The 15,690-nt window shown below is 37.5% G+C and overlaps 1 long non-coding RNA gene across 1 annotated transcript in view; it reads left to right on the top strand.

The window, feature by feature from the left end:
* LOC309870019 overlaps window positions 1-14,114 on the top strand; it is a 57,639-nt gene extending 43,525 nt beyond the window's left edge. Inside the window, exons 2-3 of the long non-coding RNA XR_014314428.1 lie at window positions 3,393-3,568; window positions 14,038-14,114. This is a non-coding gene — a long non-coding RNA (uncharacterized lncRNA). The remainder of the gene's footprint in view (window positions 1-3,392; window positions 3,569-14,037) is intronic.
* The last annotated feature ends 1,576 nt before the right edge of the window (window positions 14,115-15,690 follow it).

The raw sequence follows: 15,690 nt of genomic DNA on the forward strand, positions 1-15,690 counted from the left end.
CATATATCCCAATACCAAGCACTGTTCTCATGTATTATGAGTCATCATGTTCTTTGTTTACCAGAGTTTACAGTGTATGCTTTTGCTATGGCTACTCTATATGCGTTCTAAAATACTTTGGACAGTAAAGAGTCTGATGGCAACAGAGTTTCAGAGCTTAGAGATGATCTTTATAACTCCCTCACATTAGAGAGGAATTCAGAGGAGACAGAGGACTTTCCCTATCTTGTTCTGGTCTATGACAGAGCTAGACCAGATCTAGGGTTTGAAAACATCATCCTGGACTCATTTCATTCCCTCTCCTCAGCTGTGAACCATCCTCAGAATCTTAGCTGTTGTACATAATAGGGTGGGCCATGTCTGTGATGGGCATGGCTGGAGAGGAATGTCTCTCCAGTGCTTTCACAGCACAGGATGCACGTTCAATGACAGGTGGAAACAAAGGAATATTATTTAGACCCCGAAGTCATGACATAAGTGTCCATTGTGAAGTATTAGTTTGGCTTTTCTGTAATAATAAGAGAAGGAATAAAAAGAGCCAAGAGGAAAAACCATTTTGTTGCCAAGGTAATAATTCACATCTTTTGACATTTAAATGATTAATGCAATATTTAAAAGAGAAGTTGTTGCCTTGCATTAGGTGATCTATTGGCTAAATAGCCTCCATGACATTTTGAAGAAACAAAAAGTAGTAATTATCATACAAGAGGTTTTTAATGGTAGCCTAGAAGAAAGAAGGCAAACAGAGACAGGAAAACAGCATTAGCAACCTCAGAGCTTGTTACCACAGCAGGACACACTAGGAGATTTGATTTCTTTCTGTGTCCTAAGATCCAAACTCATTTCCCCGAGACTCACCTCAGATTTTTCAGGTGGCCCCGAAAGATGTTATTGTAGGTCCAACCCAGCTGAGCCCCTTGAGCACACTCCCCTTTATGGGAAGAGCTGCATTTCTGGCTGGTCTCTTTGATTCTGAGGTGCATGCACTTGGCTCTCTTCCTGGGTAAAGTTGAACTAGCTAATTTCCCTGTTACTAAAGAGGAAAGAGAAAGGCCAAGATGTAGCCAGAAGGACAAATAGCATTTATCCTTGGATATGGGTTGGGACTGGAAGGAGAAGATGATTATCCTTAGGTCAGATGTTTCTGAGTGAAGAGCAGAAAGGAGAGCAGGGTGAGCTGAACTTCTGCCATAGGGTGACTGTTTGGGCCCAAAAGGGCAATTAAGTAAAACATACGACCACTTTTATGGATCAAGTGCTGTTTATAGCATTCTAGAACTTCAAACTGAAATGGAGCATTCATATCTGGAAATGAAGGCCCAGGGAGGAGAAATAACACCCAGATTCTGGGTAGTTGGTAGCAGACTATGGAGACCCAGGTGCCTGCCTCCCAGCCGAGGGCTTTTCTATTACTCCACACAGAGATTTGAAAGTTATTAAAGGGGTGGGGTGGGAATATTATCATCCTTCATTCCTTCTCTCCTCCTTTCCCTCCCCCTTTACTCCTTATCTCCTATTTGTCTGGTATTTATCCAGAACCTACCATTCCTAGGCACTGTTTTCAGTCCTGGAGGCATTGGGCTTGATGCAAAATTTCTTTCTTTCTTTCTTTATTCTCTTCATTTCATAGCCCTAGTGCCCAGTATGTGATAACTACCATAATTATTGAATGAAAAAATATGGTTTATATATAAGAATGAAAAAAGCCAATTATTTCTTTTGAATGAAGCAATGAATTTTTGGTCTGGCCAAGTTCATTTCTATTGGACAATAAACTGAATTAAATTAAATTGCTGTAGGTAATCTGCATTTAGAATAATACAGAAAGCCCGAATTTATCATTTTGAAAGAATTTGATCATTGACATTTAGAGAAAATAATTACTTTTCAAAAAGGTTTTGACTATGTAGTGTCTGTCACATCTTGATAAAGTATTGATGTTTTTAATGGGGTCTCAAGGGGACATTAGCTAGTTGGACACATTTTAACTAAACTAGTGTTGCAACAAGACAGGCAGTCAGTGAATAATTTAGAAATAATTTTAACCCATTGATTATCACAGTTGACACGTCAGGCACTAATTCTGTTACTCCATAATATGGAGGATTTTAACAGAGAAACATAAAACATCTACTCAGAATTTCAGAACAAATAATGCAGGGAGATCAATTCATAATGTGGATTAGGGCAGTGTTATTTTTGCAAGTATTTGCAGCCAATGTGGATGTCTTCAGTGTAGAACTGTCTCACCTGAAGATGTGAAATAAACCTGAGGTAAGACTGCTAGTATCATTTTCTTATTTCAGATTAAATGATCTTGGCAAACAATAATATATTTGTTTTTTTGATTTAATTAAGCCCTTGCTTTCTCTTTACCTCCTCTCAAGGCCATCACACCCAGCTCTTTCATTTTTCTGCCTTGAGTGAGCAGAAAAATTTTTCCCTTTTTATTAGAGGCACATTTCTCAATAGTAATTTTAACTTTGACAAAAAACCATGTGATAGATTGAATAACCAAATAGCCTCCTCACTGAACCAGGCTCAGGTTAAATTATTTAGTTAAAGCAATTTAATTTGGGAAAATGATCTAGATAGCAGCTGGTGAAAAGAATAGGTCAAAGAATAAATACTTGAAATTGTAAATTGATTTTTCCCTTACCTATTGGCGACATTGGTTTATTATGGTTGAGGTTATGTGAACATTGCATCTTCAAGTGCAGCATTTTGTGCTTTTTAAAGCAATTTTTTACATTTTTAGATTTTTAAATTGTTTCCATATTTTGTCACTAATGCATTTCCCAGCAATTATTCCTGTTCTTCATTATTTTCGAAAAGGTAGAGACAATGTAAATTCACAATAGGAAACTAGTTAAACAAAATAATGGCGTGTCTATATGGTGGAATACTATGTGGCCATTAAAAAGAATATTTCAGAAATACATACCTTGACATGAAATTTCATGATCTTTGTTAGGTTTAAAAATCAGTTTACAAAGTAGTTTTTACAGTATGATTCTATTGAGAATAGCCTATAATTCAAGTATGATATATACAACACATAACATACAAGTATGATATATATGACACATAACATATAATTTAGTAAAGAATCTATAATAAATTTACTAAGAAGAATATGTGTTCAGAAGAGACAGAAAAGAGTGAGAAATTTTTGAAAAGAAAAAAAAGTAAGGGAAACAAATTGTTTAAGTAACACATAAAATTTTGCCAGAACTTCCCCCACATTGTACCAGAAGTACCAGAAAAACAGTGACTCCAAAGATTCATTTTTTAACCAAATAGCTGCTTCAGCCAATTTGTTTTTGACTAATCTGTTTTTATCTCCTTCCATATGAGCATTCAAATTGTCCATTTATTTTGTTTTTCCACAGATAATAGAATCTTCTAGCAGCTGAGGCCCATTTCATCTATGCATCACACCACTTATTCCTATGAGAACCAGTTACTTGGAATACTGTAGCAACTATGTAAATTCTTAGGTCTCCTCATAAACCCAAACACCAACAGAAGCATTGATAATATCCATGACTGACAGGAATATTTAAAGGTATGTCAGAAAAGTCTGAAACATAGTGCTTGCAATAGGTCTTAGTTTTATCTAAGAGAGGGATATGTACACACTCACAGTCATAGAACTATAGTGGTGTGATAAACTCCACACTTACTAGCTTTGGATATGTGACTCAATATCCTTGATCCTTTTTCTTATCAGCAATATGAAGGTAATAAGTACAGTCATCTCACAGGATTGTTGTGAGGATTAAGTGAGATAGTATAATTGTGGTGGGTAGAATAAAGGCCCCCAAAGATATCCACATCCTAATTCCTGGAAACTGTGAATGTATATAGGGGAATTAATGTTTCAGATAGGATTAATCTTGCTAATGAGATAACTTTGAAATAAGGAGATCATTCTGGATTATCTGGACGGGCCCAATGTAGTCTCAAAGGACCTTAAATGGGGAAGAGGAGACAGAAGAGTCACAGTCCAAATGTTACAATATTAGAAAGACATGGCTGGTCATTGCTACCTTTGAAGGTGGAAGGGGACCATGAACCAAAGGATGCAGACAGCCTCCAGAAGCTGGAAAAGGCAAGAAAACTGGTTCTCTTCTAGAACTTCTAGAAAGGAACACAGCCTTAATGACACTTTGATTTTACTGCAGTGAGACTCACTTCAGACTTCTGACATCTAAAAATATATGATAATAAATTTTCATTGTTTTAAGCCATTTTGTGTTAATCTATACAACAGCTGTAGGAAACCAATATAGGTTTTGGTACTTGAACGTGTGGTACTACTGTAATAAATTCCCAAAAATGTGAATGTGGCTTGGGAATCAGGCAATGGGCAAGAGCTGCAAGAAGTTTGATAAAAACAGCATGATAAAGAGTCTAGATTGCCTTGGATGGAATGCGAATATAAATATGGATGTTGACAACTCTGCTAATGAGAGAGACCAGGGCTTGATGATTTTGGAAATTCTCAGCCTACCCTTATTGCAAATGATGCTAAACTGGGGGCTTCAATGTTAGAAAAGCGGGTCTGGAAGAGATTATGCTGAGTGAAATAAGTCAAGCAGAGAGAGTCAATTATCATATGGTCTCACTTATTTGTGGAGCATAACAAATAGCATGGAGGACAAGGGTGTTAGAGAGAAGGGAGTTGGGGGAAATTGGAAGGGGAGGTGAACAATAAGAGGCTATGGACTCCAAAAAACAATCTGAGGGGTTTGAAGTGGCGGGGGGGTGGGAGGTTGGGGTACCAGGTGGTGGGTATTATGGAGGGCACGGATTGCATGGAGCACTGGGTGTGGTGAAAAAATAATGAATACTGTTTTTCTGAAAATAAATAATTTATTAAAAAAAAAAAGAAAAGCGGGCTTTGTAGAGAAGGCCAGGGGTATGGCTGGACAGACAACCTTTTTGCCAATGCCTCAGGAGGATCAGAAAGTCAGAATATTCAGTCACACAAAAGGCTCTATGAAGACATTATGGATATGATTCTTGTATTCCTCAGCCACTCAGCAGAAGCCAGAGATAGAGGCAGTATTATCCAAGAAAAATCTGTGGAGGAACTTCTAGTTTAATGGAGTGAATATTCATGGGGGAGACTCACCACAGAATTCTTTTTTTTTTTTTTTTAGTTTATTTTTTATTTATTTTCGACATAACAGTATTCTTCCTTTCTGATGGAGGCATAATACTCCATAGTGTATATGGACCACATCTTCCTTATCCATTCGTCCGTTGAAGGGCATCTTGGTTCTTTCCATAGTTTGGCGACCGTGGCCATTGCTGCTATAAACATTGGGCTACAGATGGCCCTTCTTTTCACTACATCTGTATCTTTGGGGTAAAAACCCAGGAGTGCAATTGCAGGGTCATAGGGAAGCTCTATTTTTAATTTCTTGAGGAATCTCCACACTGTTCTCCAAAGAGGCTGCACCAACTTGCATTCCCACCAACAGTGCAAGAGGGTTCCCCTTTCTCCACATCCCCTCCAACACATGTTGTTTCCTGTCTTGCTAATTTTGGCCATTCTAACTGGTGTAAGGTGATATCTCAATGTGGTTTTAATTTGAATCTCCCTGATGGCTAGTGATGATGAACATTTTTTCATGTGTCTGATAGCCATTTGTATGTCTTCATTGGAGAAGTGTCTGTTCATATATTCTGCCCATTTTTTGATATGCTTGTCTGTTTTGTGTATGTTGAGTTTGAGGAGTTCATTATAGATCCTGGATATCAACCTTTTGTCTGTACTGTCATTTGCAAATATCTTCTCCCATTCCTTGGGTTGCCTCTTTGTTTTGTTGACTGTTTCCTTTGCTGTGCAGAAGCTTTTGATTTTGATGAAGTCCCAAAAGTTTATTTTCGCTTTTGTTTCCTTTGCCTTTGGTGACATATCTTGAAAGAAGTTGCTGTGGCTGATACCGAAGAGATTACTGCCTATGTTCTCCTCCAGGATTCTGATGGATTCCTGTCTCACATTGAGGTCTTTTATCCACTTTGAGTTTATCTTTGTGTACAGTGTAAGAGAATGGTCGAGCTTCATTCTTCTACATATAGCTGTCCAGTTTTCCCAGCACCATTTATTGAAGAGACTGTCTTTTTTCCACTGTATATTTTTTCCTGCTTTGTCAAAGATTATTTGCCCATAGAGTTGAGGGAAGACCACCTTGCTTAAGAGTGCTTGGATGAACCAGGAGATCAAAGAAGAACTGAAACAATTCATGGAAACCAATGAGAATGAAGACAATTCTGTCCAAAACCTATGGGATACAGCAAAGGCAGTCATAAGGGGGAAATACATAGCCATCCCAGCCTCCCTCCAAAAAATTGAAAAATCCAGAACACAGCAGCTGTCTCTACACCTTAAAGAACTGGAGAATCAACAACAAATCAAACCAACTCCACACATAAGAAGGGAAATAATCAAGATTAGAGCTGAGATCAATGTGGTAGAAACCAGAGATACAGTAGAACGTATCAATGAAACTAGAAGCTGGTTTTTTGAAAGAATCAATAAGATCCATAAACCATTGGCCACACTAATCCAAAAGAAAAGAGAGAAAGCCCAAATTCATAGAATTATGAATGAATAGGGAGAGATCACTACTAACACCAAGGAAGTAGAAACAATCATCAGAAGTTATTATCAATAGTTATATGCCAATAAGCTAAGCAACCTAGATGAAATGGATGCATTCCTGGAAAACTATAAACTCCCAAAATTGAACCAGGAAGAAATTGACAACTTGAATAGACAGATATCTGGTAACGAGATTGAAGCGGTGATCAAAAACCTCCCAAAAAACAAGAGCCCAGGACCTGATGGATTCCCTGGGGAATTCTACCAAACATTCAAAGAAGAAATAACACCTCTTCTCCTGAAGCTGTTTCAAAAAATTGAAGCAGAAGGAAAACTTCCAGACTCTTTCTATGAAGCCAGCATCACCCTGATCCCCAAACCAGGCAAAGACCCTACCAAAAAAGAGAATTTCAGACCAATATCACTGATGAATATGGATGCTAAGATTCTCAACAAGATCCTAGCAAACAGGATCCAATAGCACATTAAAAAGATTATCCACCATGACTAGGCGGGATTCATCCCTGGGCTACAAGGATGGTTCAACATTCACAAATCAATCAATGTGATAGAACAAATTAATATGAGAAGAAAGAAGAACCACATGGTCCTCTCAATCGATGCAGAAAAAGCATTTGACAAAATCCAGCATCCGTTCCTGATTAAAATGCTTCAAAGTATAGGGATAGAGGGAACATTCCTGAACTTCATTAAATCTATCTATGAAAGACCCACAGCAAATATCATCCTCAATGGGAAAAAGCTTGCAGCCTTCCCGTTGAGATCAGGAACATGACAAGGATGCCCACTCTCACCAATCTTGTTCAACATAGTATTAGAAGTCCTAGCAACAGCAATCAGACAACAAAGAGAAATAAAAGGTATCACCACAGAGTTCTTAAGAAATTTTTTATAACTTCTAGTTTTGAGTTAAAGGGACAGAGAGTATGAAATAAATGAAGGCTCTTGGACTTCCAATATTCTATAAGCAAGAAATAGGCTGATTAAACTACTCAGTTGAATTAAATCCAACGATATTAAAGGAAGAATTAATTCACCATAATCAAGTGAGGTTTATCACAGATAAGAAAATTTGGTTCAATGTTTGAAAATCAATTAATATAATCCATCACATCAAGAGGCTAAAATAGAAAAATCACAGGATTATCTCAACAGAGGCACAAAGAAACATTTGACAAAAACCAATTTCAATTAATGATAAAAACTTTCAAAAAGCTCGAAATATGGGGGAACTTCCTCAACCTGATAAAGAATATCTACCAAATCCAAAACCCTACAACTCCAAAATCCTACAACTACATCATACATAATGGTGAGAAACTTAAAGCTTTCCTGCTAAGAGCAGCTAAAATGCAAAGATGTCCCTTCTTTCCACTCCTTTTTAAAATAATACTAGAAGTTCTAACTAATACAATGAGACAAAAAAAAAAAAAGGAAATAAAAAATACATATTGGGAAGTAAGAAATAGAACTACCTTTGTTTGCAGATGGCATGACTGTCTATATATAAAATACAACAGAATTGAAAAAAACAACTCCTGGAACTAATAAATGATTATAGCAAGGTTACAGGATATAAGGTTAATATACAAAAGTCATTTTCTTTGCCATATACCAGCAATGAAAATAAATTTAATTTGAAATTAAAAGCATGAAAGTATTTATATTAGCACCCCAAAATGAGATACTTAGGTATAAATCTAACAAAATATGTATAAGATCAACATGAGGAAAACTACAAAATTTGGATGAGTGAAATCAAGGAAGAACTAAATAAATAGAGATAAATTGCATGTTCATGAATAGATTTCAGTATTGTCAAGCTGTCAGTTCTCTCATTTGATCTGTAGATTATTGCAATCTCAATTCAAATTCCAACAAGTTTTTTGTAGATAGCAACAAACTAATTCTAAAATTAATACAGAAAGGCAAACGACTCAGAACAGCCAACTCAATATTGAAGAACAAAGTTGGAGGACTGACAATACTTGACTTCAAGACTTAACTAAAAAGCTACAGTAATCACGACAGTGTGGTACTGGAGAAAATATAGACAAATAGATCAATGAAACAGAATAAAGGGCCCAGATATAGACCTACATAAATATGGTCAACTACTCTTTAACAAAGGAACAGAGACAATGCTGTGGAGCAGAAATAGTCTTTTCAACAAATGCTGTTGGAAAACTGGACATCCACATAGACCTTACACACTTCACAGAAATTTCCTCAAAATGGATCATAGACCTGAATGTAAAATGCAATACTGCAAAACTCCTCAAGGTATCATAGGAGAAAACCTAGACAACCTTGGACATGGCAATGAATTTTTAGAGACAATGTGAAAGGCACAATCAATGAAGAAAATACTTAGTAAGCTAGACTTCATCAAAATTTAAAAACTCTTCTGGGAAAGACAATGTCAAGAGAATGAGAAGACAAGTCACAGATTGAGAGAAAATATTAGGAAAAGACACACCCGATAAAGGACCATTATTCAGAATATACAAAGAACTCTTAAAATTCAGCATAAGAAAATAAACAATTAATTTAAAAAATGAGCCAAAGACCATAACAGACACCTTACTAAAGAAGATATACAGATGGTAAATAAATGAATGAAAAGATGTTCTACATCATATGTTATCATGGAAATGTAAACTAAAACAACAATGAGATACCACTACATACCTATTAGAATTGCCAAAATCCAGAAAACTAACAACACAAAATAAAGCTGAAGATGTGGATTAACAGGAACTCTCATTCATTGCTAGTACAAAGACAAAATGGTACAGCTGCTTTGAAAGACGGTTTGATGGTTTTTCTTTTTCTTTCTTTTTTCTTTTCTTTTCTTTTTTAAGATTTTTATTTATTTACTTGAGAGAGTGGGTGTGAGTGAAAGCACAAGCTGGAGGAGAGGAAGAGAGACAAGAAGATGCCCCACTGAGCAGGGACCCTGATGCAAGGCTCAATACCAGGACCCTGAATCATTATCTGAGCCAAAGCCACCCAGGTGCTCTAGTTTGATGGTTTCTTACGAAATTAAGTATACTCTAACCATGTGATCTAACAATTGTGCTTCTTGGTATTTACCCAAAGAGGTTGAGAATTTCATGTCCACACAAAAACCTCCATGTTTTGGATGCTTATAGCAGCTTTATTTATAATTGACAAAACTTGGAAGCAACAGGATGTCTTCCAGTAGATGAATGGATAATGAAATGTGGTATATCCAGGCAATGGAATATTATCCAGCACTAAAAACAACTAATCTGTCAAGCCATGAAAAGACATGGAACAACCTTAAGTGAATATTATTATGTGAAATAAGCCAAGTGGAAAAGGTTCCATGCTCTAGGATTCCAATTGTATGGCATTTAAAAAAAGTAAAACTATGGAGACAGGAAAAGAATGAGTGGTTGTCAGGAGTTGGGGGGAGCAGAGAAGTAAATAGGCAGAGCACAGAGGATTTTTTAGGACAGTGAAAATACTCTGTATGATATCATAATGATCGATACATGTCATTCTACACTTGCAGGAAACACACAGAATTACAATACCAGGAATGAACTGTAATGTGAAGCCACAGACTTTGGGTAAAATATGGTGTGGCAGCATAGGTTCATTAATTGTAACAAATATATCACTCTGGTGGTGAACGTTGATAACAGGGAGGCCAGGCATGTTTGGGGGCAGATGGTATATGGGAAATCTATGTACCTTCCTGTTAATTTTGCTGTGAACCTGAAACTGCCTTTAAAAAAAAAAAAAATCTTAAAAAAAAAACCTCACTTAGCTGCCAACATATGCTACCTTTCATGGAAAAGGAAGGATGACTCCTAGGATTCAGCCTTGATCTCAGGAGGTGGAGTATCCAGCCACAGAGGATTATTTCCAGGTTTGAAGCCAAATGGAGTTTGCTTGGATGGCTTTGAACATTCTTGGGGCGGGTGACTTCTTTTTCTTCTCTCTGTGCAAGCAGAGTGATACACATAACTCTCTTCTCTTTGAGGTTTATAATTACTAAAATATACCTAAAGATCCAGAGTAATACTGACACCAAGATGAGTAGTTCGAAGACTCCAGAAGATATTCACATCTATGGTAAAAGAAGGCTGGGCAGCTAGTCAACCTTTATACCTGCACAAGACACTATGGGCTTCTGGGTGGAAATAGATCATCCTGGTGCAGCAGAACAAATGGCCATCTCTTATGACAGGCAAAGTCAGCAGACAGGGAAATCAAATTTTGTCTTTGGTGGTGGCAGTAGCAGTGGTAGCAAGTTTTGGAGCAAGTAAGGTTTGGGTGAAGAGTTGTGGAGGCCTCTGATCTCAAGGTGATACATCTGGTTCAGGCTTTATTAGCAAAGCGGACGTCGCAAAAATGAGATTTTTGCACACAAGTCAGTATCTCCTGATATTGTTGGATATTGCAGGTGATATCGCAGGGAAAGCTGGAGGCTTCTCTGCCACTCTGGACAGAAACATACTCTGGGGTTGTTATTGTGGAATAAACATTGTTTATTCTCCAAAGGAGTCTGCTTGAACATGACAGCTCCTACATCATCATTAATTTTCATCATCATTTTCCTCATTTCTGTCTTGTGAAAAGAGCAAATTTGTATTATTTTACTGAGATTTGTCAAGTATTGACATTTTAAAGATCTTAAACAGTGAAGACAATAATTTAATACCATTTTATAATAAATTGGTTCTTTATATTGCTTCATTAGGTTTCCATGTAATATTTCATATCCCATTTTTAAAACTATTTCTCTATGACTTTTCAGAAGGACTGAGGACTCTATTATCATTATTCCTTTAATTCCCTTTGGCGTCATAGCCTCAGGTCATAGTCACTTTCCCCCTCACGTGGTACTCCTGGGAGACTGTTCTTTGTTTTACATTGAATGACAGGAGGCACCACCTAAATATAACCTATAGCTCTAAGGGGCTACTGCAGATACTTGGTATTCAATATTACATTCCTCTCCCTTCCATTACAATCATTTATTTCTGGCTGTAATCCATATTTGCCCAATGACAAAATAATGAGCTTTTCATTTTTGTTTTGTTTTTAATTTTATTTATTTATTTGACAGAAAGAGAGAGCACCAGAGGGGGAGGAAGAAGCAGACTCCCCACTGAGCAGGGAGCCTGATGTGGGGCTGGATCCCAGGACCCTGGGATCCTGACCAGAGCCTAAGGCAGACACTTAACCAACTGAGCCATCCAGTTGTCCCATGAGCTTTTCTATCTATGTAAGTTTTTCCAGAGTTTTGTGCCTATGTCTTTTTTGCACTATGATTCTGTGTTGGGACTAATTTCTCAGGCATCTGTGGGATGTGTTGGAGACTGTATTTGCACAAAGAGCCACGGAAGAAGGTCTTTGTGGGAGATTTTATGAGCTTGCTATCAGTTCTTTTCTCTTCACTGCACTCTGAAATAGGGTGATGGTTCATTAGAGACAATTGCTGAGGGCACCTTAGAGAAATGGGGGAATAAACCCAAGCCACCAGAGAGCCAGTGGATATATACCTTGCTTCAGACAAGAGAGATGGTAATAAGAGCTGAGAATTTATAACAATAATTCCAGCACTTATTGAGTGACTTTCAAAAACTTTACATGTATTATCTCATTTAGTCTTCCCACCAACCTTGTAAATGTTATTAGTATAAACCCCATTTGAAGATGATGAGACCAAAGACGGAGGAAGTTATGGAATCTTCCCCAGTTCACCAGTGAGTCATGTTGGAGACATGGTTTGAATCCAGCCAGGCTGATTCTCACATGATCTCCTCCTGCTACTAATGATAACTCACCCTATTCATAAAGCAGCTGCAAAAGTAGAGTCAGTTGGTGCTACAAAAAATAGCTGGCTTTTCTCCTTGTAAATTCCAAGTTTGTAGGTACAAACCAGAATGGATGTCTTATGGTCGCAGGGGCACAAGGAAATGGGGACACCATTTTGCAGCAACCACCTGAGGCAGACCTGATGTAGGCTTACCAAGAATGCTAACAAGTGAATTGTTTCTAATGCCTGGGGAGAGAGAAGAAATTTTGGGTTTTTCTACTGACTGTTCATATTCCCTCTATGGGAAAAGTGACAAGCAACTTCTGGGATTAAAACAGTAGCTATTTATATTCTGGTGGGAGTAAGAGGATCATAAAGGGTGGAAGGTCCCACACCCTTTAGCAACCTGATAAAATTTATGAGCCCTTCCTCAGAAATATGTATGTATGGTCATACCAATTTCATATCTAGGTTTAGGCTATAGAGATTAAAATACAAAAATATGAGTTAGGAGTTGGGCTCACATTAAATAAAAATAATCTCTTTGGATCTTTGAATCTTCAGTGTTGGGTGACAATGTTTTTTAAGGCAGAAAGGAAGCATCGTTTTTAACATTGGACAGGTATCACCATGCCATCTGTGGTAGGAAGAATTCTGATGGCCTACCAAGATTCTTGGCACCTGATATGCACACACTTTCTCACAATTATTCACTCAAATGGTTATTATTATTTTTTTTCTTATGTAGTGTTTCATGATTCAGTCAAATGTTAATCTGAGGACTTCTGTGAGGGGATGTTGCAGATGTAATTAAGGTTACAAAACAATTTATCTTAAGATAGGGAAATTATCTGGGTGGGCCTCACTTAATCACCTGAATCCTTTAAAAGAGAGTCTTCTGCAGCTGGTCAGAGAAGAGGAAGTCAAACTCTCAAAGTATGAGAAGGATTTGAGGGACCATTGTTGTTTTGGTGATGGAGGAGGCGAGTGGCAAGGAATGTGGGTGGTCTCTAGGGGCTAAAAATAGTTTCTGGGTAATGGCCAGCAAGGAAAAGGGATTTCAGTTCTATAACTGCAAGGAGATGAATTCTGCCAACAAGAATTAGCTTGGGAGAAGATGGGTTTTTGGAGCTTCCATAGGAGAACTCAGTTCCGTCAATACCTGATGACACCTGGAGCAGAGATCCCATGCTGCACAAGATTTCTGATCTACAGAATTGTGAGCTAATAAAGGAGTATTATTTTAAGCTGCTAAATTTGTGGTAATTTGTTGCACAGCAATAGAAAACTGATATACTGTCTCTTCAAGATGTTCATGGGAGATCCAGAGAGGATAGTTTTCCCACTGCAACAAATGCCCAAAGAGGGAAAACTAATATTTTCTTTCCTTTGTGTACATACATGCTAGGTAGGACTTTTAGAACCTTTTTTTCCTTCCCTAAGCTGGAAGAACTAGATTCAAAGCAGCTGGCATAAATCTGGCAACTACATAGGGAAAAATGTACTGTGAAGACCCTTGGAATTTAAAATACAATGTATGAGCACTGGTTTTATCTATTTTCCCTTTTTTATTGGATATTATACTTTTTTTTTTTTTTTCCAGATTTCAGGTAGGCTCCACACCCAACATGGGGCTTGAACTCACAACCCTGAGAGGAAGAATTGCATATTCTACCAACCGAGCCAGCCAGACACCCTGGATATGATAAATTTTTATTTTAAATATGTAGTCTAGCCTCCTTCTTGACTCTTGTGCTAAGATTCTCAAGATAAGCCTATGGTACTCACAGGATAAACTTTAACATTGCTAACCAAGTATTAGAGATTTTATTGCCATACCCACAGGCTTGGATGTGAAGTACAGCACATAGATTACAGTTTACTATTTACTAATTACTAATTTACTAGTTGACTGTTTACTAATTTACCATGGCTAAGTCACTGAACTCTATTGGCTCTATGTACTCTAAGGGCAAGTGAGGGGTTTTGGTATAATGATTCTATCCCTGGTGCTCCATTGAGAACTAATGTCCTCACATTACAGATTTCCAAGATAAGGAAACCCAGAGTTGCTTTTTTTTTTTTTTTTTTTTTTAAGATTTCTTTATTTATTTGAAAGAGAGAGTGTAAGAGTGGGGAGAGGCAGAGGGAGAGAGACAAACTCATGAATGTAGAGCCTGAGGTCCGGCTTGATCTCATGACCCTGAGATCTTGACCTGAGACAAAACTGAAACCAAAAGTTGGACGCTTAACCAACTGAGCCACCCAGATGTCCCCTCGACTCCCAGTTCTTTTTCGCAGTCAGTGGTGCTCAATGAATATTTAATTTGTGATTTCTAAGGAGTTAATGCCCATCCCAAACTATCTCACACCCGTCTAACTTGCCCATTCAGGGACATTCATTTTTGCTGGCATTGGGGAGTGCGTCTTTCCTGTCGCCCACTTTCCCTAGGCCCTCCATCAAAGGAAGCAGTAAACTTCCTTTCCACCTTAGTAATATTTCACAGACTCTGGCATGGAGACCAACAGCTGGCATGCCCACGGCCCACAAATCCATCTATAGAGTGTGTGTGTCACTTTTTGTAATAGGTGGAAAAGCTGTTTTCTCTTGGTGAAGAAAGGTTTTGAAGGTTCCTACCCTCCATTCCAATCCCTTTCCATATCAAATTTAATAAAAAATTAGAATCAATACATAACTTAATTAGAATAAAAATTTATCAGGTTATCTTGAATTGGCAACACCTTTATTCCTGCAAGGCACCTGACATGCAAGCAGGTATGTTGCACAGAAATGTTAAGTCCTTAATCAATACAACAAAGTATTTCTAGGCTCCCCAGCCTCATAAAATCAAGCAATCAGTTATCCTATAATATAAATCTGGTGCAAGCAGGATTAAAATTATTATTGAAAGCAGTTCTATCTCTTGATTAACAATTGCTGGAAGTTTTCAGATTTAATTCTTTGCACTTTACTTTCACTCAAAGTCAGAAACAAAATATCTCAAACTGTTGAATTTACTGATCAAATTTCACAAAGTCAAAAGAGTTCCCAAGTATAAAAAGGAAAATGATCTGCCGCTTGTAATGAAAAAACAACAAAGCCGCCTCTCTCACTAATTCTATTGCTAACAGTCCAGGCTGCTCATGTAGACAGTCATGTTGTTCTAAAGGCAATAATGAATTTGAAAACATCTCATGCTCCAGAAATCTGTTTCCAGAATTATTATAAACTTCTGCCTTCTTCAGACAAAGCCTC

The sequence above is a fragment of the Mustela nivalis genome (assembly GCF_964662115.1).
Source record: "Mustela nivalis genome assembly, chromosome: 7".
NCBI lineage: Eukaryota > Metazoa > Chordata > Mammalia > Carnivora > Mustelidae > Mustela > Mustela nivalis.